The sequence below is a fragment of the Myotis myotis genome, unplaced genomic scaffold (assembly GCF_014108235.1).
Source record: "Myotis myotis isolate mMyoMyo1 unplaced genomic scaffold, mMyoMyo1.p scaffold_m19_p_1, whole genome shotgun sequence".
Taxonomy (NCBI): Eukaryota; Metazoa; Chordata; class Mammalia; order Chiroptera; family Vespertilionidae; genus Myotis; species Myotis myotis.
The window spans coordinates 210,838,666-210,859,844 of NW_023416313.1; the positions used below are offsets into that span (position 1 = coordinate 210,838,666).

The 21,179-nt window shown below is 37.2% G+C and overlaps 1 long non-coding RNA gene across 14 annotated transcripts in view; it reads right to left on the reverse strand.

Annotated features, from left to right (window-relative positions):
• LOC118658860 overlaps positions 1-13,463 on the reverse strand; it is a 107,182-nt gene extending 93,719 nt beyond the window's left edge. For 3 of the 14 annotated variants that reach the window (XR_004968392.1, XR_004968390.1, XR_004968398.1), the window contains exons 1-2: positions 10,286-10,417; positions 530-717 (exon numbers count right to left, since the gene is read on the reverse strand). This is a non-coding gene — a long non-coding RNA (uncharacterized LOC118658860). Of the gene's footprint in view, positions 1-519; positions 718-10,285; positions 10,429-11,363; positions 11,408-13,389 lie in introns of those variants that run through there. The other 11 variants (XR_004968383.1, XR_004968396.1, XR_004968400.1 and 8 more) reach the window with 11 other exon arrangements.
• Between the last annotated feature and the right edge of the window lie 7,716 nt (positions 13,464-21,179).

Genomic DNA, 21,179 nt, shown 5'->3' on the forward strand with positions numbered 1-21,179 from the left:
TTTATTTTTATGAAAGACATCACTGGTTAATGTTTTGAAAAGCATGCTTTCACACAGCTGTGGGCCCAGTGTTGAACTAGGTACAGGTTTTCAATTTCTTTGTACTTTTGTCCAGGGTTACAGATAACAGTAGAAAATGTCCTGTATCCCAAGGCATAAAAATCATTTGATCAGAGAGGATAGAGATTGTAAAGCTTGAGTAGGATTCTTAGAAACTATTTGTAAGGCTGCTGGAATTGCAGAAGGATCATTGGAATATGCCCGAATAAACTATGGAATAATTAATTGACAAAATATTTATATGTGCACCAAAGAATCTAATTTAGTTATGATCAGAGAATGACAAGTCATTTTTACCCAAAGGAATTTCATATGCTGTTTAGAGTAAAAAGAAAAATGCATAAGCTCTTAATGGTCTTGTTTTAAATTGATTTTTCTTAAAAAAAAAAAAAAACACACAAAAAAAAACCACCTCAAAAGAGGTGAGAAGACCTCCTGAGATGGAACACACATTCTTACTTGCTTTTACCTGCAGTTCTTGATAATGACAGCCTTAGTTCCACACATTGAAAGACTGTCTTTTCTTAGTCATGATGCTTTGGTAGGATGGGACTGAGAGAAACTTATGGTAGCGTATCTATTGATTTTGCCAAAGATTGAGTAGAAGAGCAACTGTACCATTCATTTTGATTTTGGTATTTTCTCCAATTTCAGATTCTGGTTAACATTAAAAGGTGAAATAAAATGATTATAATCATACAGAAAGAATCAGTTCCAACCTTCCCTGTTAAGTTATTCCTCTTTGTAATAGATTGGATTCATCCATTGTAAATGGTCCTATAACCTGAAGCTACTCGAACATCTGGAGAGAAAAGTCCTGACGACAGGCGCACATCCTGCTTCCACTAGGAAACAGTAAGTACAGTGATCTGAACAAGAATACTTTGCTTCAAGACAGGAAATTACTCTTTGGCACTCAGTAACATAAATGTAACATTCTGTAAGCTAGTATCGCTCTATGTGAAGATTATAGACTATATTCATATTAGAATATAATCTAGTTTTAGCATTTCTTTGGTACGCAGTAAAATAAATGTAACATTCTGTAAGCCAATATCACTTTATGTGAGGAATTATAGATTATATTCATAATAGAAGCATAACCATTAAGGGTTTCAGCATTTCCACAGGCATTCTCTTTTAATGTTATTTAGAAAACTAACAAAGAAGTGTTAACTAATTAAATGTGCTCCATTGCTTCTGTCCTAGGTTCTCTCTGTGTTATTTTTTAAAAAATGTCTACATGCAGATTAATATCGAGTCATTTTTTGACTTTTGAGGGGATAAAATTATCTTGCAATAACACATTTGCATTGATAAAGCACACAACTTTATTTTTTTAATAATATATAAAGCAACTTTAAATTACTTTTCACAATGGACATTTATTTCCATCTTTAGAAAAGAAGACGTTTATAATTTAAGCATATTTTATAAACCAGACAATTCTAGTATTTAGACAGAAACTATTATCTGTGATGGATCTTCTTATTTTATCTCCTATAACTAAATGTATGACTTACAGTCACATTCAAAGTTTATTGAGAATTGTCTTCATTTGTTAAAACTATTTTTTTTTAAGTTAACCACTTTTCTGATGTGATTAGCTGTTAAACTCCCTGAAGACAAATGACTAACCCAGTTGGTTTCTCAATGTCCCTTTCAGAGTTGGGTATACCATCCTTTAAGTCAGCCTTTGCAATTTAGAACAGTTGCTCACCTTTATTTATATTAGGTTAAAATTTAGTTGGAGAGCATAAAGAAGCCTCAATGTCCTTCAATTAAACTCTCCAACAACATACCTCAACTCTCTGCCATCAGATTCATACTTGACTCAGCTCTCCTCTCTCATCTCAATTTAAATATCTATCATTTCCAAGTGAAATTATATAACTAGATCTCTTAAATTACCTCTGTCATAAAGAGATAATCAATCACATCTGTGAAATTATATCATGGAATATAAAATCCTTTGAGAATTCCATTGATTAGAAAATTTTGTCAAAACCCTTTTATTTAGTCTCTATTTTAGATCTAGGTTAAATATTATAATGATTTGTATCCAAAACTATAATTTAATTTGGAAGGAAAAGGTTCCTTGAAAAGGGTTTCAAAGAATCATTTCACTGATAAAGAACTTAAAAAACAAATTACTTGTTTTCTGATTTCAGAAGAAAAAAATAGTTATGATAATTATTTAGCAATTATAGGTCTGCTGAGACCAAAAGAACAAACACAGTAGAAAAGTGATTTGATAGAACAATAGATAATAACAACTCAACATTCATTGCCCCATTCAACCAAAGAATTAAGTACATACAATATGTCAGACATTATTCATTTATAAATTCATTATGTAAATATGTACTGAGTGAGGGCAGTGCCGTAGACAGTACTTGCTTCTGGGAAAACAGAGTTATAAAGCTGACAGACTAGCAAAAAGCACAAACAGTTACACAACTAACTCTAGTAAAATGCAAAGGCTGTTACGATAAAAATGTCATGAGAGCACGTGTCTCTAGTGGAGGCTTTTAACCCAGTGATAAGGTCAGAAAAGGCCTCTATATAGTGAGAAGACTTTCACTCTTGAAGTTGAAGAACATGTAGGATGAATCCAGGGAAAGTGAAGAGGAACATGAATTCCACAGATAGGAAATAGTAAATGATATTGTGCAGAAAATGAGAGCTTTTTTTTTCTCTTCACAGATACAGTGAATGCTCAGAATAAACTAATAAGAGGCAGCTAGAGAGATATTCAAGACCAGATGTTAGCACATTTTGAAGGTCATATTTATGAATTGGCACATTAAGTTCCTAGAGCAAATTAAGCCTGAAACATCGCTGGAGGCAAAGCCGATAAAAGTAAAGTTGTTCTACTTCAAGCATATCATGAGAAGGCAGTGTTCTTTGGGTGGGGGGGAGGGGGAGGGAAATGCCAGAACAAAACTAGCATGCATCAGAAAAAAAAGGAATATTGGACACGAGATGGATTAATTCTATAGAACAAGCCATAGGCATGAATCTACAGGAAGTGAGCAGGACTCTTGAGGACAGGACATTGTGGACATCACTCATCATAAAGTTTCCTGGAGTCAGAACCAACTCAAGGGCATGTAGCATACATTCTTTTATATCATGGTAGGGTGTTAGCCAATTCATGTCAGAAAAGACTCTCCAAAAATAGTGCAGAATGAATTTAATAGGAACTAGAATAAAGGTAATAAGACAAATTAGAAGGTTATTGCAATAGTACATGAGAGTGAAAGCAATGTGGATAGAGTAAGAGGGGGAGATTGTAGTGTAGTTTAATGCAGAAATGACAGGTTTGATTATTCACTGAATGTGGAAGATAAAGTAGATGAAGGAGTTGAGGATTGTACTCGAATTTCTGAATTTGATAACTGAGGGGATGGTTGTATTATTTATTGAAAATGGAAGCAGGTTCAATAGGATTAATGGAAAGTAAGCTTAGTATTATATATAGATATTGAGTTTAAGATATGTATTTGATACCCATTTGAAATAAGCATGGAAAAAAAGAATGTATTGCTGTGCATTTTAAAGAAAATGATTCTGGAGACAGCAATATATAATATTGGTATTTAAAACTATGGAAGTGAATTAAATTGGCCAGATGGAGTATAGGAAGAAAGGAGGATTTAGGACAGATGCTTGTGAAATGTTATAATTTAATTATGAGTAAGAGAAAAGGAAATGAAATAAAGTGAGAAAGAGAACGTAAGTAGTGTGGATGCAAGAAAGTCAGAGAAAGAGTCTCAAGGGAGGTTTTCAAAAGTGTCAAATGTACTCAAAGAAATAGTATGTAAGGATGAGAACTGTGCATGATGATGGTCAATAGTGCTGAGTGGAGTTTAGTGAATAGATAATGAAAATTGTGAAATTAGTAATAAATAATATTTGAGAAAGCAAACACAATAAATATAAAATATATACCTTACAATAATTAGGCTATTTTAAAAAGTGGTAAATGGCACTGTGATATTTAGAAGCAAAACACAATATCAAAGCAGGATTATGTGCATGTGTGTATGTATATATGAACTTATTTATTTTTATTGGAAATGACAAAAAGGTTATGCATAATTACAGCATTATAGAATAAGCTAAAAAGTATTGAACACACAAATCAGCTGGTATAATTGATATTAGACATGTATGGTAAGAAAATGGAAAGCTATGTAATACAGATAGGAGGTACTAAGAGTTAATAATATCCTAAATATGGTGTGGGTAAGCATTAAAGAGATTCCAGCAGGATAAAGAAATAAACAAATATGTGTTTTAAGTATACCATTCTGGCCTCCCTACGAATATGGATGGCAGAGGGACCAGCCTTGAAGCACAGAAGCAAGGTATTAGTGATGCAAAAGTTCAACCAAAAATGATCAGACATAAACAGAGCAGATAAAAATATAAGCAGGGATAGGAAAATAATACAGAAGTTATTGAGGAAGTTAGAGGAATATAAGGGACTTTGTTTCTGACTAGAAATGATGAGAGATGTGGTGATTGAGGTAAATAAATGGAATGTTTTGAAAATTTCCAATTTCTATTATTAGAAGACTAGAGGCCCAGTGCACAAAAATTTGTGCACTCGGTGGGGGGGGTGGGGGGGGAGGGGGAGGGTGTTCCCTCAGCCTGGCCTGTGCCCTCTCGCAGTCTGGGACCCCTTGGGAGATAATGACCTGCTGGCTTAGGCCTGCTCCCGGGTGGCAGAGGGCAGGCTAAATCCCTAGGTGCAGCCCATGGTCGGGCTCAGAGCAGGGCCGATTGGGGAGTTGGGGCGCCGCCCCATCATGCACAGAGCAGGGCAGATCGGGAGGTTGCGATGCCACCCACAGTCACGCTCAGGGTAGGGCCATTTAGGGGGTTGGAGCACCGCCCCCTATCACACTCAAGGCAGGGTTGATGGGGAGGTTGCGGCGCCACCCCCTGTCACGCACAGAGCAGGGCCCATCAGGGGGTTGGGGAGCTCCCCCCTGCCATGCACAGAGCAGGGCCAATCAGGGGGTTGGGGTGCCGCCACTGTCACACTCAGGGCAGGGCCGATGGGGAGGTTATGGCTCTACCCCATCACACACAGAGCAGGGACCATGGAGAGGGGGTTGGGGCGCCGTCCTCTATCACCCACAGAGCAGGGCCAATCAGGGGGTTGAGGAGCTCCCCCCTGTCACTCACAGAGTAGGGCCGATAGGGGAGTTGGGGCACCACCCCCTGTCACAAACAGAGCAGGGCCGATCAGGGGGTTGGGGTGCCGGGCCCTGTCACACACAAAGACGCAGGGCAATCAGGGGGTTGGGGAGCTCCCCCCTATCAGGCACAGAGCAGGGCTGATCAGGGGGTTGGGGCGCCTTCCCCTGTCACGAACAGAGGAGGGCAGATAGGAAGGTTGTGGCCCTGCCCCCTGTCACACACAGAGCCGCAGGGCGATCAGGGGGTTTGGGCGTGCCCCCTGTCACACTGATCCTGGTGCCGGGAGGCCTCGTGGCTCCGCTGATCCCGGTGCTGGGAGGCATATTACTCTTTTACTATATAGGATAGAGGCCTGGTGCACAGGTGGGGGCCGGCTGGTTTGCCCTGAAGGGTGTCCTGGATCAGGGTGGGGGTCCCCACTGGGGTGCCTGGCCAGCCTGGGTGAGGGGATGATGGCTGTTTGCAGCTGGTCACACACCCTTCAGGGTGGGGGTCCCCACTGGGGTGCCTGGCCAGTCTGGGTGAGGGGCTGAGGGCTGTTTTCAGGCTGGTGGGTGACTGAAGCTCCCAACTGCTCCTTTTTTTCTTTTTCTTTTTCTTTTTTATTCTGGGCCAGCTTTAGCCCTGGCTCCAGCTCTGAGGCCTCTGCTGCTGATAGCAGGTATCTGGTTTGTTTGGGTTCTATAATCGAAACTCTGTATCAACTCCAGCTCTGAGATCCCAGCGGGCTGAAAGCAGGTTTCTGGGGTTTTGTTTAGCTTCTATATTTGTAACAATGTTTCAGACTGCAAGCTCAGAGGCCAGCAAAGCAGGCGGGGAACGTTGGTTTCCTCCGACACTGAAGCAAGCAAGCCTCATGTTAGTTTCAAGCTGCCTGGATTCTGGCCACCATCTCAGCTGGCAGTTAATTTGCATATCTCGCTGATTAGCCAATGGTAAGGGTAGAGGACGTATGCTAATTACCATGTTTCTCTTTTATTAGATAGGATAGTATGTATTGAGTGCCAACTATAGTATATACTATTTTAGGGCTGGTGTTTCAAAGCTAAACTGAGGGATACTACACAAGTACTTTGGGTATTGTTTAGTATTTTAAAGGCATGAATAGGGATTAGGAAAACTACTAGAAACAATACCCTAACAAGAAGGAGAAGTTTAGGAGAAATAGAGTAAACTGTGTGTACAGGGTCACCTGACAAGAACATTGACCTTTGGTGGAGGAACCAGCCAGCCAGTGGCAAACCCACAAGGAGGAAGCAAGGGTTTCAAAGAGGGCAGAAGTGGAGTTCCTCAACCTTACTTTCCTACCCCCTTTGATGTTTTTTGCTAGTGGTTCCCACTTAGACTGAAATTCATAGGAGCTAGACAACTTATTGGCAGTTAATGACACTGTCCATATATATCAACTATCCTGGGCATGCTCAGGCTTATAAAGTGTGGATCTAGTTTATGGGTAATACAAGATATCTAGCAAAAAAATATTCAGTATTGGAGGTACTAAGCTTGGTTAATTATAAGACACCTAAGAAGAACTCTCTAGCATTATTATATACCCGGATCAGAAGTCAGCTGTACTTTCTGTCTGTAGAAACTATACCTAGTAAGTTGATGGTTTCTAAGAGATAGCTTAACAAAGAACAATTGTCAATTTATTGAACGCATATTGCATTACAGAATTTGATATACATTTAAATATTTATATATTTACATAACTTATCTCTATCACAAAAACTGCATTGTACATATAGAGTAATTTAGTTTAAAAAAACAACTACTTAAAATCCATGCACATAAGTGGCATTCTAGGTCTATTTAACACCAAAGTTTTATGGCTTTTGATTTATAATCTTAATCCATTCAAACCATGTGATAGCTAATATTATAATTTTCTCCATATTAGAAATTTGGTTATTCAGAAAGAACCCACAGGGATGATATATTTACATTTTTAAAAGAGAAAATATCTTGAGATTTGAGTATATAATAGTAGCATTATAAATATGTCTTTAACTAGTTAAATGAAGATCTTACACCTAATAAGGAGTGGGGCCAGATTGCTACCTCATATCTTTTCCTTTATTTTGAAAAATAGTGATTTTTAAAAGGATATGAATAACAGCGGAGAAATATAGGGGAAATGAAATATCTGAGAAAGGGATATGTCACATATATATCCCAGGAAAGGAGACCTAAGCAGTCATATTGTGAGAGCAGTGATGTCTTTGCTCTCCTATCACTGAGACATTGTGCCAGAGACAGGGTTTCCAGCTGAATTCTCTGAAAGCATGTGGAGCTGGCATTATAAGGAATTTTTATTCTTAAGTCAAGAAATTGTAATGTGGAAATAAATCAGAAAGCATGAAAACACAAAGTTATACTAGCATTTCCTTTCTCTACTAGTTCTAAAGACTTAAGACCCTCTAATCTCTTTGACAATTCATAGTTGTAATAATGTGAGAAAATATGAGTCAAGAGTCATATTTTGACTACATTTTCCTTAGTCAACTTTTAAGTGTCAATAGTTATTTTCTGAAATTTGTCAAGTTTTGGCACATTCTATATCTTCTCTCTAAATATGTGTTACTTTTAAATTGTCATATATGAGCAGCAGTCTGACATATTATATAATAAAATATGCTAATGAAAACGACAGTACCTAACATAGAATCTGTTGTTCCTTTGATAACATACATGTACATGGTCTAGAAGGTATTCTCAAATGTTTCCATGTCCAAATTACCTAAAATAGTATTCTAGGAAAATTCTATATCCCCTTCTGCTGTCTCTGACTTTTTTATTCTTTAGAGAACTTTCCTTTATTTGACATCATATATTATTTAGTTTGTTAACAGTTATTCTTCAAACTAGAATGTAAAATTATTGAGGAATAAGCACTTTTTAAACTAGTTTCTAGGTGCACTTTAAATACTTGTTGATTGAATAAATGAAAGCCTGGATTCCTACATAATCTCTCTTATGCCATTTTGTGTCATTATCATGTTCATTGTGATGTAAGGTAAAATTTTAGAACAACCGGACTGAATAGTGAATTTGGGTTTATAGTCAAAATTCACATCTACCAGATGGAAATTTAGCATTCAGATGTTCAGGCTGAAATTTTCCACTTCCCCCATCCTTACCCTACTGTTGCAAATAAGATCATTCAAACTTCCTGCAAACAGGGAACTTGCTTTTTGGTGTGTTAAGGCACACTTAGTGTGAATTAGGTACATGGTCCCACCCAGCTCTATTAATAATCCTCAGAAGATTTATGATTAACTGGTTTGCATAGTATAGTGTTGGCCATGTTGTATGTGGTCAAGAAATTTTGCCCAAACAAATAACCCTGCCTGCTTTATGATCATCAAATTATGTAGATACAGTAAATAACAATGAGCCATTATTTATTGCATATTCATTATGTTCAAGGTATACATTGCATTATGTGGTTGTATTAGTATATTCATAATAACCCTACTAGATTGAAAATAGTATCTTCATTTGTAAAAAGAAAAGTTGTTTTGAGAGATTAATCAACTACTCACTTTGTAAAACTCTTTGACAGTGTCCAGTAAAAGTAAACATACACATATCTCCTGACCCAGAAATACCATTCTTAAGAATATACCAAACAATAATATACAACTCTTTCTATAAATATACAACTATTCATAGCAACACTGTTAGCAACAACCCCCATATGGAAACAAACCAAATGTTCACTATTGATAGAAGAGAAAAATATCTTGTGATCTACTCATGCAATGGAATAACATATAGCAATTAGAATAAAGCCGTTGCAAGCGTACACAGAACAAGCCGACTCTCATGAGAGTCGCTGTGGAGTAAAAGGAATCAGATAAATGTGCACATTATGAGTCCGTTTATACAAAGTACAGTACAGACTTCATCTTCATTGTTAGAAGGTAACAGAATGGGAGATGTGGTGAATGGATAGGGCCAAGGGTGGGGTGGGTGGGGAAACTTCTAAGATTCTCATTTATTGGATTGTGCAACGTTAACTTGACTAAACTATAGGAATATATTGCTATCCCCTGTTGATATATTTCCATGTTAAATTTCAACAAAAGAGAAACTTAAACCAGCAGTCAGTCACTTTTATTCTTGTTCAGTCCTCCCGGTAGGATTTGCGATTAGACAGAAACAGTGGTGCCCTGCAGGTCTTAGACTATCTTTCCTCTCATCCACTTTATATTCAGCTCATCTTTCTGGCTGCTTAGCTCTAATGGCAAACAGAGGCCCTAGGTTCCCTACCAGATACTTGGTTATGGACCATATGGTTGCATCTGCTCTAAAGCAACTGTATCTCAAAAAGCTCTTTACAAGATTCCCATTCACAACCTCTCTCTGGAAGCAGACTATGCCATTAAGAAATTATTACCCAGAAAACTATAAGTTACTTGTTCTCACTAGTTTATTAGCCAGGTTAACTAGTTACTCTTTCTATTATCATCGATTGTTTATTTTAGACCTTCATTTTCCCAGCTCCTCACACATGTCTCTTAACTATAATCTCACAATAGGTTTTTATTCACATATTTCTTATATTGAGTCTATTTCCTTGAGTAAATTTTGACTGAATCGTTACTAACTTTCCATTTCTTGATGTTGTTAGATATGTATGTTCACTTTTTGCAAAATTCAGTAAGCCTTACATTTATGTTTTTTGTATTTTTCTGACTATATATTTTTTTATATTCTATTTAAATGTTCACTTATGAACTGCTTCCAAGAATTAAAGAAAGCATTTTTAACATGTCAGATCAAATTTAATTTTATTTTCAAAAGAGCTATGCACAAACTATGTATTCTTCCAGGGGAATAACTATTTTTACCTTTTTATCTAAGACAACCATATGTCATATATCAAAAATTCTGAAGTAAGAAATTATTGCAAAATCTTGTCTAATGTGGCTCTCTCAAACCTCATTCAACGTTTTCTGCAATGTCACCTGTAGAAGGTTTTCTTCAATTTGAAAGAATGTATTACCTGAAAATGCCATGTGCTTTAAGAAATCAGATACTTTCATGAGTTCTCATCTGATGATAAATGGAGATGGCTGGACAGAACTCCAGACGCTTCACCCAGCTCTTTTCAAAACATCAAGGAAATATAAAGATGAAGCAAGATGCATTTTTTAAAATAATAGTTATTGACCAAATGAAAGATCAGAGTGGGCATCTGTTCCGTAGGTGTATTTTAGGCCAAATTATAACCATCAAAGGAATCCAGTTTCCTATTCTTCTATCCTGTGAATATTACTTTATAGGGCAAAATGGACTTTGCAGATGTGATTAAGTTAAGGGATCTGTAATGGGGAGATTATCCTGCATTATCAGGGTGCCCCTAAATGCAATCACAAGTGTCTTTATAAGAGGGAGGCCGAGGAAGATTTGACAGACAGAGAGGTGGAAGAAATGATACAATAATGGAAGCAAGAGCAGAAAGGCAATGTCACATCTGGCCATGAGCCAATGAAATTATCCAGTCCATACAAACTAGAAAAAGAAAAAAAGGATTCTCCCCTAGAGTTTCCCAAGAGCCCATGACTCTTTTGACACTTTGGTTTAGTCCTAATGGAATTCATCTCCGACTTCTGACCACCAGTATAAGAAGAAAATACATGTATATTGTGTTAAACCACACAGTTCATGATAATTTGTTAAAGCAGCCATAGAAAATTAATGCAAGAAGAAAGGAAAGGCTTCAAGAGTTAAATAAGTACATGCACGGGGAATAAGCAGGCCTTGTAAGCAGAGAGAAAATATGGAATAAAGAAGCCCAAAGAGAAATAATGATAGAATAATTTGTATTCTTCTAACTTAAAGAGAGATGTGATCCAAAAATATTATGAGACTTTATCCACATAGAATTAAAGGTTTCAATTGTTATCGTATTCCCCATATAAGACTCCAGATAACTTTGACATAGGATGCTTCTTTCACAAAATACAATAATATTACAGTTAAAAAAATTAAAATGTGCCCAGGCAGGGTGACTTAGTTGGTTGGAGAGTCATCCTTGACACCAAAAGGTTGTGGGTTTGATTCCCTATCATGACACGTACCTGGGTCATGGGTTTGATCCCCAGTCAGGCCCTAACAGGAGGCATCAAACAATGTTTCTCACATCAATGTTTCTTTCTCTTTATCTCCCTTCCCCTCTCTCTAAAATCAATGCACATGTCCTAAAGTGAGGATAAAAACAAAATCCAAGTGCAATTTAATCAAGCTATAATCAGAGGCAAGGCCACACTTAGCATAATAACTTTTCCATGAGAAAGATCTGCATTGAAGTTTGCTAATTATTTTAATCACTGAACACAATGAGGTCAACCTGAGAAATATTTTAGATGGCATATACTTATATATTATTACAAATATGATGTGTGCTAATAACTGCTTATGCGCACATCAAGAAATTGGTTTGAGCTTGTGCACTATGGCTTAGAGCTGTTATTGTAAGCCACCAGAAGTTGGTGATTCCTATGAACCATCTCATTTAACTTGTATGAGATAACAATGGTCTCTAGAACCTCTCATTTGTGTAGAACATCAATTAAATATTCTTCCCTGGACTTTTCCTACGCTCTCAGTTTTCCTAGCTTCTAACTCTTACTTATTCTTACTGATAGACCTGATTCAATTTTCAGAATGTTTCACCTCACTCATTTTTCTTGATTTTCTCTGGATTATTGCTAAGACCATTGCTTAGACTCATTCTCTGTAATACAGGGTCTGAGGCAGGAAAAATTTAACTCAACAGGACTGTGCTGCCCTTCACCCTGAACATTTAAAATAAGAAAAGTTTGAAAACGACTACAATTTAGATCTTAGAATGTCCTGTCTGGCACATGCTAGAGGCCTTGTGGCATGCTGTACTGGTGTGTCCAGATAGTTTAAACTAATAAAGTTATTTACCATGAACACCTGCTGTCAGTCTGGAGCTGTAGTGACTGAGGTCACACAGGTACTTTAAGACTCTATGACTGTGACTGACCCCAACAGATCAAGGACAGCTGGGCCTCAGTTGAACTTTCCTGGTTGGCAACATTTCCCACTTGTTACCAAATGTCATTGCTGGAAGAATTAAGCTCATTCTATGCTATTCCCTAGGATGGGATGCTTAGAAGCTCAGGTCTGGTTTACTCTGTCCTTTGCTCCATGGGACTTTTTCCTTTGCTGGTTTTTCTCTGTATTTTGTTATTGTAATCAACTGCAATGGTGATAAAACTGTATTTGGAAATAGGGTCTTTAAAGAGATAATTAAGGTTAAACAAGGTCATTAGGGAAGGCCTCATTCAACCTGCCCATATAAAAGGAGATTAGAACATAAGGAGGAAAGACCATGGGAGGACATAGTGAGAAGGCAAGAAAGGGCAACTCAGGAGAAAGCAACTCTTCTGATGCTTTGATCTTGAGCTTCCGGCCTCTGAAATGTTAGAAAAGAAATTTGTTGTTTAACCACCCAGTCAGTACTTCTTTGCGTTGGCATCCTTAGAAAAATAATATACCCCCAAACCCTTATACTGCTGTTGCACCTTTAGAATAAATTGCAAATTGTATTGATTATCTGATAGATGCATTTATTGAGGGCACAGTTATCAATCTAATTTAAATTTAAGTATTGCCAAAATAATTTCTTTTGTAGTGTCTTAATGACAAAAAGATATATCTGCTTTAGAATTTTCTATAACCCAAATCTCTGATTCCCAACCATGATCCATAGACTAGGTGACGGAAAATCGAATAGAGTGAATTTATGAATTCATTTATATAACAAGTAATAATTCTAGATCAAATACTATAATCCTTGTACACAATAATATTCTAAACTTTCAAATTTATGTAGAGGATATTCTGATTTCAAGATACAACAATATGTATAAGTATTTCTAAATGCATCATAGTGCTGTGTCATTAATTAATAAATTGTAAGAGAAATGTTTCCATGTAGGAGTTCAGATGTTTTTCATTTTACAAAGAAATTATTATATTGAGCATACAGAACCTGCATAAGGATATCATCATTAATTTTAAGTAAGTCTAGGAAATGCATGTTCTTTACGTTGGAAAAACAGCACAGTAACTTACCTAGGAAAAGGTAACTTCTGTATAACTGATTCTGAAGTCTTTATTTTGCACATGAAGAAAAAAGAAGCCCAGAGCTTTTTTATTATTTCTCATAGTCAAAGACTTAATTATTACTTAACTGAGCAAAAACCTGTGCCATTCCATCTAGTAAAAGCAATATAGAATAGTTGCTTGTGACCTCTGAAATTGTCTTAAATGTGTTCAAATTCCAACTTCAAAACTCACTAGCTGTGTGATACTGGATACTCTCTCTCTCTCCCTCCCTCTCTCTCTAAAAATCAATAAAAACATCTTATATAATAAAAGGGTAATATGCAAATTACCATCTACATCTCAACTTTCAAACCCACAAAATAGAGATGATGAGTTTCTTCATGGGACCATTTTGAAAGTTAAAGGAGAAAAAGCAAGCAAAATGCTTGGTTACATGTTCAACTAAAAAACCCAACCAACCAACCAACAAACAAAAAAACACAAATAAACACTGCAAAGGATGATCTAACACATTTTTTCTAGCATTAACCCAACGTTTCTCTGTAATCCATCTACCCAGTCACTTTCACCAGAAGAAACAAACAGGATGTGATACAGAAAATATTCTTGAGACTTAGCAAAGAAAAAGTCCCAGCTCCCAGCCAGAAGCAAATCAATTTAAACCCTGCTAATTTCCCTAAAACTAAGCAATTGGATGGATAGCTACAGGATATCTTCTTTCTCTGATGCACTTCAATAACCCTTGTGAAATTCCTAATTTTTTACTGAATCCAAAACCTTTCGTGAAGTCAAAACATGACAATTGAAAAGCATTCTGGCATTGACTTCAAATATGTTTGTCTTTATTCCAACCATGCCTGTGATTGTTTCCTTTTAAACAACACAGTGGTAAATATCAAAAGAATTGATGTGTGTAAAACTCTACAAACGATCACTGGTCTTTTCCATCATTAAATGAGACATAACACTGTTGGAAGTGAAGAGAATGTCACCAGGTTAACAATTTAATTTATGGGAGGACATACACAATTGTAAATTGCAAAGAGGCTGTGCTTACTCTCATCTTCAGCTAAATCATTGTAAAATGATATGGAAATCAGCCCTTTAAAAACTACCAGGCAAATTATTACCCAATCCATCACGCATAGAACCTTTCTTTATTAATTCCCACTCTGAAAATTCAGCAGAATGCTTTGCATGATTTAAAAACCAGTTACTTATTAATATATTTGCAGTTATTTTTTCCCAATGTACAGCAGCATATTTTATCTTGTTTTATTGTTTCTGCCTTTCCCACCACCCCATCAAAATATTTGGGAATACACAAATATTTTTATGATCTCTTGATTCCAATTAATGAGTGTACTCATTTGTGGGGACAATGTCTATTAAACTCATAAAACTAGATAGAAATCCAAAAAATGAGTAAGATAACTATAGAACATTATTTCAACTGTGTAGTGCAGAACTTCTGAGTGTGTCTCTTAAATTCCACTGAGTACTGAGACAATTGATATATTCTTAAAAGAAAACAGTGCAGCTCTACCCGGTTTGGCTCTGTGGATAGAGTGTCTGTCTGCGGACTGAAGGGTCCCAGGTTCAATTTTGGCCAAGGACACATACCTTGGTTGCAGGCTTGATCCCCGGTAGGGGCCGTGCAGGGTGCAGGAAGCATCAGATCCATGATGTTCCTTTCTCATAGATGTTTCTGTCTCTCCATCTCTCTCCCTTCCTCTCTCTCCAAAAATCAATAAAAACATATTTTTTTAAAAAGTACAAACTGGCCATAACCGGTTTGGCTCAGTGGATAGAGCGTTGGCCTGCAGACTGAAAGGCCCCAGGTTCGATTCCATTCAATGGCATGGACCTTGGTTGCGGGCACATCCCCAGTGGGAAATGTGCAGGAGGCGGCTGATCGATGTTTCTCTCTCATCGATGTTTCTAACTCTCTATCTCTCTCCCTTCCTCTCTGTAAAAAATCAATAAAATATATATATATATATATTTTTTTTTTTTTAAAGTACAAACTGACAATATAGTAGCAAGACTTCTAGTTTTTCTTGTTTGTCTTATTTTTAATTTTTATTTACTTTTTACAAGGAGAATTTTGTAACAGTAATGGAGGTGTTAAAATTATGCAAAACTTAAAAATAAAGGCAAACAAAACCTGTATGTATCTCAGTGTCATGGTGCAGCATTGCCCAATAGGACCACCCAACAACAGTTTACTTTTCCAGGTTTACCATTCTGCTGTTTCCTTCACTAATGACTTAAATCTTTGACATATGTGTTCACTTCATATTGGGAAATATGTTATAAATATTAACATTTCAAAAAATGTGCTTTTGTTACTCTTATTTTTACTACAAATACTATCAATGTTAAATTATTGTTATACTTTGAAAATTATATTTTTATTAAGAATACAATAATCATTTGTAAAGTAAAGTAGTTCCTATTACTAATGAAGAAAAACAATAAAAAGAGGGCAATAGCCACTTATATCAAAGGAATGCATTGCATTTAAGACATACTATGCTTCCTTGCAGCTGTACAGTTTTAAAGCACCAAGCATTTAATCTCTATCTAAAATAGCTTCATATCATCCCTAGTAAAATAGAGCTACTCTTAGTAACTACTTGGTGTGAAATCTTTTCCTCATTCTTCCTTCAGTGACAAGTAAATGGTGTAGCTGTGGAAGGGGCATAAAGAGGAAGTAGAGATGATGAAATTCCTATCAGTAATTGATGGGCCTGTGCATCAGAAACGCCACCATTTTGAGTGATGCCTCACAGAAATGGGTTGGGAGGGTATATCTAAAGAACAGATGAAATGGAGGTTGGGAAGGCAATCAAGATCATTGCCAATGGTCCAACTTTCTAGCTAAAGACCTCCCTGCCTTCTGTTTCACTTATCATGTGGAGGTTAGCTGAGTTACTAAGCGAGAAATTAGCCACAAAAGAGCACTTCTATCTGAAAGCTCTCTGTCTTAGCTGGCCTCCCCCTGGCCTTTGTTGGAGTGCTAGGTCCAGATTCACTCATGACTCTTTGGGAAAGGAGATTATTGACTTGTCTAAGGGGAAGAAAATAGATCCAGGAAAATAGTTTTATGAGATGCTTTTGGTTTTTAATTTGCTCTGGTTTGCTTTTTGTTTGGAATATTTATTTTTCTGTTTGTTTTTGTTTTTAGCTTATTAGAGCATGAGAAATAATTTAATTACTCTCAGCATGTAAACAGTAAGGAGTCATTTGAACAATGTTCTATTTTTCTTATATCAATGAAGGGACACTCAATAGCTTGAGAAAAAATTCTGAAAGACGAATTATTATAGATTCTTGTCTTTCAGAGCTGGAATGGCATTTGACATTTGAAAACAATTTGTCTCTTCTGACATTTCTTCAAAGGAAGAAACACAAAATCACAATGAACAGTGACTTACACAAGGCCAAACAGTTAGTAAGGAGATGAAGAAAGGGCAGCATATCTATAATAATAAAAGCATAATATGCTAATTAGACTGGATGACCTTCAGGATGAGGCCGCAATGGCAGGGACCATGGCAGAGACAGCTGCCGCAGTGGTGAGGACTGAGCCCCTTGCACAAATTTCATGCATTGGCTCTCTAGTCCTATATTATAAAAGGGTAATATGCAACTTGACCCAACAGCAGAACGACCAGTTGCTATGATGTGCACTGACCACTGGGGGGCAGACGCTCAATGCAGGAGCTGCCCCCTGGTGGTCAGTCCACTCCCACAAGGGGAGTGCTGCTCAGCCACAAGCCAGGCTGACAGCTGGCAAGCACAGTGGCCCACCTCAGTGGCAGTGCTAAGGATGTCTGACTGGCTTAGGCCCGCTCCCATGGGCCAAAGAGAACAGGCCTAAGCCATCATTCGGACATCCCCCAAGGGCAGGTCAGGCTGAGGGACCTCCCCTCTCCCTCTGAGTGCATAAATGTCATGCACTGGGCCTCTAGTTTCACATAAAGGAACATTTTACTGAAAATATTAATGGAAGAAACCTGATTTCTAGAGTTCATTTTACCTTCAAAATTTCTCAAATCATCAGGAATGACATTGAGGCAACTAGTTCAACTATTTATTCTATAAAGCCAAATGTGGCCTAATGCTATATCTCAATCTTGATATCCAACATTTAAAAATATATATTTTTTATAGATTTAGAAAGAAGGGAGAGGGAGAGAGAAAGAGAAACACTAATGTGAGGACAGAACATTAATCAACTGCTTCCTGCCTGCCCCGCTCCTCTTATGGGGGCCTGAGCTTGCAACCTGGGCTTGTACCCTGACCAGGAATCTAACTAGCAACCTTTTGGTGCAATGAACAATGCCCAACCAACTGAGCCACACTGGCTAGGGTGCTACCAAATATTTTTATATTCAACAATTCTGACAGCTACATAAAGAAGAACAAAGCACTTTCAAGTAGTATAACTATGATTGTTTTTTATCTTATGTTTGGAATACACTGAACATGAATTTATCATATTTATGTGTCCCATAGCTCTTGGTATGAGGTTCAGTCAAGGTGTACATTAATAACTAAAATTAATTTTCCTGGTCTATTCTGTGACAGCAATTTTGAAGTACTGTAAATTCCAGGACATGTTCATCAACTATAAGTAATAAGTGACAAGTAAGTATTTTATTTTGTGTCTTTAATTAGTAATTGCAAAGTAATTGATTTTCTAAGGCATACAATGATAAAAACAAGTAGTTTACATCATTTTAAGATTGATAGTTTAAATTTTTGTTTCCAATGAAAATTAAGAATAAGAATTAAAAAATGATAGCATGCAATACAATTAATAGATGTTTCCTGGAACGATGGCATTTTAATTGAAAATAAGAAAACTCAACCAGCATTCAATTTCACCAAGCCACATTATACTACCACATCTCTCAAAAGATTTCAGCTTTTTTATGCTTTAATAATGCATTTCACTTTTTTAACCCCAGTAATCATAACTTTGTTTTGAAAACAAACCATTTATTACTTGGTATGTGACTGTTTATTACTTCTCAGTTATGCTTTGCAGTCATGAAATAGAAATGGCAGTTAACAGATGATTTGTCTAGGAATCTTGAGTGAATTGTCATACCTTTGAAAGTAGAGTGTAAGAACAATTAATTGTTTCCAAAAGTATGTTAGTAAATCTGCACTACAAATAGATATATATAGATATATAGATATATAGATATATAGATATATAGATATATAGATATATATATAGATATATAGATATATAGATATATAGATATATAGATATATAGATATATAGATATATAGATATATAGATATATAGATATATAGATATAGATATATATATATATAGATATATATATATATCTGTATTAGCTATATGTGTATATTATCCATGTTTTTCCATAGGACATCTGAACTTAAAAAACAAAAACACAAAAAAACCTGAAGATTTGAAAAGAAGTGAAATGGGTCAATGTTCTCATCTTTCATATATATGTGTCAATATTTAAGTTAAATTTGAAAAATCAAGAATGATAAATATAGTTGCATCATGAAAATCATGCTGCTGAGCAGTAACAGGACTCATCTATATATACTAGAGGCCCAGTGCACAAATTCATGCACCAGTGGGGTCCTTTGGCCTGGCCTGGGGGATCGGGCCAAAACCAGCTTTCCGACATCCCCCAAGGGGTCCTGGATTACGAGAGAGTGCAGGTCAGGCTGAGGTACCTAACTGGTGCATGATTGGGGCTGGGGAGGGATGCTGGAGTGCTCCACGGTGTTTCTGCTCATCTCACTCAGTCCCAATTGGCCAGACACCAGCAGCGAGCTAACTTATCAGTCAGAGCATCTGTCTGCTGATAGTCAGTGCATGTCATAGCAAGTGGTTGACTGGACTCAGCATATCATTAGCATATTACGCTTTGCTTGGTTGAACGGACGACCAAAAAACCAGACACTTAGCATATTAGGCTTTTATTATATAGAATAAAAGCCTAAGCGACCGTTTGAATGTTCGACCAGTAGCTATGATGTGCATTGACCACCAGGGGGCAGAAGTTCTGACTGGTAGGTTAGTTTGCTGCTGGGGGCTAGCAAATCAGGACTGGGCAAGATGGGCTGGACACACCCTTGATCCCTCCTGCAGTGCCTTCCTGGCCCCAACCATGCACCAGTGCAAGGGACCCCACCGGTGCATGAATCAATGTTAAATCACAACATTTAATGACAGAAAGTCTTACTGTTGATTCTTGACTCTATCATTGATGAAATTATTTTATCTATTAGGTCTTCAGTCTCTGATTTGTAAACTGGTGAAAATAACTACTTTGATTTACAATGTTTGGAATTAAAGAGCCAAGGAATATAAAGCAGATGACAGTGTGCAGCACAGATTGGGAGATAACATACTAGTGAATAACTTTATTATCATTAGTGATTTTTAAATATATCCCCCTCAAAATGACCCTATCATTTACTCAACTATGTTTTCTATACTTATCCACATTTTAAGACCTTTAATTTGGACTACTTATCAGAAACTCCTTACATTTATGTATAGTTCTATAATACACTAGAGGCCCAGTGCATGAAAATTCATGCACTGGAGGGGGTCCCTCAGCCCAGCCTGCCCCCTCTCACAGTCCAGGAGCCCTCAGGGGTGGGAGGCATATCTTGGAGATCAGGAGAAGGCGATGCCCTCATCACACTTCTGCTACTGCCACTGCCTGCAGCACAAGCCTCATCCAGCCCTGGTTACCTGATCCTTGGGCAGCTCTGGGCAATTGGGGGGCTAAGGACACTGGGGAACTCTGGAGGCAGGTGCCCCAGCAGCGTTGAGGAGACTGGGCACCACCATCTTGTGACTGTGGGCACCGCTATCTTTGAGGTTGTGGCAGTCAATTAGCATATTCCCTCCTTATTGGCTGTGTATGCTGCCATCTTTGAGGGTGGGACAGTAAACTAGCATATTCCCTCCTTATTGGCTTTGGGCACTGCCATCTTTGAGAGCGGGGCAGTATTAGTATATTCCCTCCTTATTGGCTGTGGGTACCGCCTTCTTTGCGACAACATGAGGGTCAATTAGCATATACCCTCTTTATTAGATAGCATAAGAGTCTAGGGCAGTGATGGCGAACCTTTTGAGCTCGGCGTGTCAGCGTTTTAAAAAACCCTAACTTAACTCTGGTGCCGTGTCATATATAGAAATTTTTTGATATTTGCAACCATAGTAAACCAAAGATTTATATTTTTGATATTTATTTTATATATTTAAATGCCAAATCAACCAAAAAAATGAGTTCGCTTGTCACCTCTGACACGCGTGTCATAGGGTTGTCATCACTGGTTTAGGGTGAGGATTTGATTCAGTGATATGTGTTCAGACAAGTTTGATGTCAAGGGCAGTTATAACATATTATAATAGATACTGGTAGTGCCCTCACACACCTATGTTTCTTGAGCCTTCTTCAATAAACTAATTTTTTCTCAGGATAACTCTTAGGTATTAGAGATCCTGATGGTTATTAAGCAATTGTTGGAGAAGATATTCCAGAAAACAAAAGAGCTAGAAAAATGAGAGGTGTTATTCAAAAGGTCTCTTAAAACTGCTACTTCAATTTGGTAGAGTTAGTGAAAAGAATGTAATCGTGGGTTTTTCTAATCAAAATGTTGTTGACCAGTTAGCACCAGCATCATCTGAGATTCTTTTTTTACATGTACAACCTCAAATCCCACAATATACTAAATAAAATCTCTAGGTAATTAGTCTGAGAAGCATTAGTCTAGAG